The 3,883-nt window shown below is 36.3% G+C and overlaps 1 non-coding gene across 1 annotated transcript; it reads right to left on the bottom strand.

Annotated features, from left to right (window-relative positions):
* Positions 1–1,252: 1,252 nt before the first annotated feature.
* Positions 1,253–1,359, bottom strand: LOC136228241 (small nucleolar RNA R71). Its single transcript, XR_010688570.1, has one exon. It is a non-coding gene; the product is annotated as a small nucleolar RNA R71 (small nucleolar RNA).
* Positions 1,360–3,883: the final 2,524 nt, after the last annotated feature.

Raw genomic sequence — 3,883 nt, 5'->3', positions numbered from 1 at the left:
TAAATAGCCATGAAGAACAACCTTTCTCTCTTGTGAAAGAGAGAACAAAAATAAAAATAAAAGCTAAACCTAAAAACTAAAAACGGAATGAAAATTGAATGTAAAACCGAATTCTGATTAAAAAACGGAATTAAAACTGAACTCTCATTAGAGATAGATCCTCTCCTATTTATAGGAGTTCTCCAACCCTAATTAGGAGATAAATACTAGCTAATTATAAAAAATAAATATTCTAACTTTCTAATACTACTTGACTTCTTCCTTCTTGATTTGTAGGCTCAAAACTCCTTAATAGACATCTGAAAACGTGATAAAATTGAACAGATTCGTACTTGACATATTTGGAAAGATTTCTGCCCATCTGCTTCTTAGTCTTGGGCAAGACTAACTCCATTTTCATCTTCAGGTCTTTAAAACGGCTCCAGATTTTATCTTTAGCTAAATTAGCTCCAAATAGCTCAAATTCAGCTCCTTTCTTCATAATAAGTCCCTGTAGAGGCATAATACACAAAACAAGCTATAAAACCCGTGATAACAATCAAACCGGCTAAAAAATAGCATAACAAGTGGGTATTTTATCGCTGAAATAGACACTTATCACGTGTTTTATTTCGAATCTAGGTTTATACATACTTATTTTAATTTTTGTAATTTATTAATTTATATTTACTAATTTATTTATTTTTCAAATTCTGTTTTGAAGGTAGTTTTGGTTCGTGTACAATTTCAGGTTCATGCGCAGTTCGTGAAGTTCAGGCATTGCACCAAACCCGTTAGACCCAGATATTATGGCAGACCCACCATTAAAAAGAACAAGAAAAACAAGAAAAACAAAAACAAAACTCCATTAAAGACAAATACCGAGCCAGATATTATGGCAGACCCACCAACACTTATGGATTACGCTAGGCCAGGGGTGGCCGGTGTAACAAATAGTATCGTTAGACCCAGAATCACCGTAAACCAATTTGAAATTAAGCCAGCATTGCTTAATATGTTGCAAAATAATGTAACATTTTACGGGTTACCTAACGAAAATCCTAACACCCATTTGATAAATTTCCTTGAAATTTGTGACACTTTTAAAATATCAGATGTGACTTCCGAAGCAATCAAACTTAGCCTTTTTCCTTTCACTTTGAAGGATAGAGCCAAAGAGTGGTTAACTTCGATGCCAGGCGCAACGTTTGCACTTTGGGAACAATTAGCCCAAGCTTTTTTATCAAAATATTTTCCTTTAGCAAAAACCGCAAGAGTCATAAAAGAGTTAGCATCTTTTTCTCAAAATGATAATGAGACTCTTTATGAGACTTGGGAACGTTTTAAAGAACTTCAACGTTTATGCCCACACCACCAATTGCCCGCTGAACTTCTAATGCAAACATTTTATAATGGACTAAATCCTACAACTAGAAGTTCATTCGATGCTATGTCATGAGGGCTATTTATGAAGAAAACATCGGCCCAAGCAAAAGAACTTTTGGAGGAAATGGCAATCAACAGCAGTGTGTGGCCCGCGGAACGTGGACATATACCGGTGGCAAAACCATCATCCTCAACCACATCATCGGTTAAAGGTATAGTGAACCTTAATCCAGTCGCGATGTTACAAGCCCAATTTTCTGCTTTATCGCACAAAATTGATAGGTTTATGGCACCGTGCGATACCAATGGTAATCCGATCCAAACAGATGTGGATTATGAAAATATGAGTGAGATCGAACAGGTAAATTTTGTCCAAGGGCAAAACCAAACTAATAATCTTTATTCTAATACTTATAATTCTGGATGGAGGAATCATCCTAACTTTAACTGGAAAGACAATAATAATAATGCAAATGCTAATGAAAATCTTACCAATAATTATCAAAATCAGTCAAGAGATACGATTAGCACTTTATCTTCTAAAATCAACAAATTTATAGATGCTATCAGTGCAAAAATAAGTAATCACGACGATGGTTTTAAACGGATCGAAAATAAATTTGATCAGCTTAATAAAAACCAGTCATCTAGCATCCATAATTTGGAGGTTCAAATTGGTCAACTTGCTAAATCAATTCCATCCCGAAAAGAGGGAAGTCTTGTTGGTCCCTTGTAAGGTTGCAAGTATAGTTCCAAGGGGGGGGGGTTAGGAACTATTTAAACTTTTTTGCAATTAGGGCAGACTTCTTTTTCTAAGTAAAAAGGTGTTAACAGCGGCGCTGAGTAAACATCAAGATACTGGCTTAGTCAACTGGTGACTAGGTCAGTTTCTTAGCTTGAGTCAGGAGATAGCACTTAGAGTCTATTCCTGAGCTCAGATGTTCAACGCGCACAACTCTACTTGACCTCTTTACTTGGTCAGTTTTTGGTTATTTTAAGCAAGCAATATATATAAGGAGTTAAAGGTAAGAAATACTTCACTCAGCAGATTTATCCAGGTTCGGCTTCTTCTAAGCCTACGTCCTGTCCCCGGAACACGTTCCGAGATTTCGAATCCTCTACTGAGCTCTTTAAAGGTAGAGCCTCAAACCTTTTATAATCTTAGCAACTGAGTATGACAAGAGTACCTTCCTCTATACCTCTACTCAATCCTAATCTCTCGCTGAGTACTAAAACCGAGTACTCAGCCTCTCATTTCTATCTCTAGAAATGATAAGTGCTTTGTCCTATACAAAGATTTGCTAAGACACTTTAGACGATTGAAACAATCACTCTAGACTTTTACACAAATGTATGAATTGTAGTGTAAGATTTGCTTTGCTTCTTTGCTTGCAGAACTTGTGTAGAAATTTGGTCAGCGTAATTGCTTGATCAAGTTCTGTGTTGAGTGAAGCTTCTGATGGCACTATTTATAGAGACGTCTGGGCATCGGTCATTTCGAATTTCGAAATAACCGTTGGAGCGAAACGGCTACCTGTCGTTGTCATCCTGACTTGCTCAGAGCTCTCGGCCAATCAGAATTGTGTATCTTCTGTCCTCGGTCAACTCAGCAGGCTGTCTCTCCTTTTATGGTAAAGTCAACTGGACAGCATACTGTGTCGTCTGAACTTTACCCGAAGGGGAAATACTTTGTCTGGAAGTTTTCCTTGGCCAGCTGCTGTCTTGTACGTTTGTCGAATCTACTCATCAGCTTCATCTTGAAGTTGTTCCCGAAGGTCTTCTAGATCCTTCTTTTGCTGAGTTGCGTTTTGTTCAAAACGGCAACGTCTTGACAAACGCGGGCCGAGTTGTACTGAGTTGTTTGACTTGGGCCTTGACTTCCGTATTGAGCTTGGGCCTTTTAATTCTTGTGTCTTATAAACAGTTTTAACTCAACATTAAACAAACACATTAGTAGAATAAATCAAAGCATTTAAACTTAGTGTGTTTAGAATATGTATTTTAATTATACTTAAACAATTTTGTCAAATCAAAATTTATGTGGAAAGGTGTTTCAACAAACTCCCCCATTTTGATGTTGGCAAAACTATTCAGCGAGGAACTCAGTATGAGCTCCCCCATGATAGTTGACCTTTTATAACTTGGCAAACTCCCCCGTAAGGGTTGAGCTACTGACTTAGTTTTACTCTAAACATTTAAGGTTTAATCGAGTAAGTCTAAAGTCAGTTTTCAGATATGTCAACTAATTCAACATATTCTATTTACTCAGTATTAAGCGGAAGGTTTAATCATATGGAGTGCGCTGAGTAATTTGTTGTTCAATGAGTTCTTAACAGTTAGTGTTTTATAAACACATAGGTCAATGTCAAACATGTTATCAGCATTTGATGTAGTCAATAAGATTTATAAGTATAAAGCATAACTGATTTAATTGAAGATACATAATGACTCAGTACTTAGTAACATATATCATAACTCAAGAATAGGAATAAAAGATGCAGATATGATATATAGATAG

This window comes from Euphorbia lathyris, chromosome 4, assembly GCF_963576675.1.
Source record: "Euphorbia lathyris chromosome 4, ddEupLath1.1, whole genome shotgun sequence".
NCBI classification, from domain to species: domain Eukaryota; kingdom Viridiplantae; phylum Streptophyta; class Magnoliopsida; order Malpighiales; family Euphorbiaceae; genus Euphorbia; species Euphorbia lathyris.
This window is presented reverse-complemented; position numbering and strand designations above follow the sequence as displayed.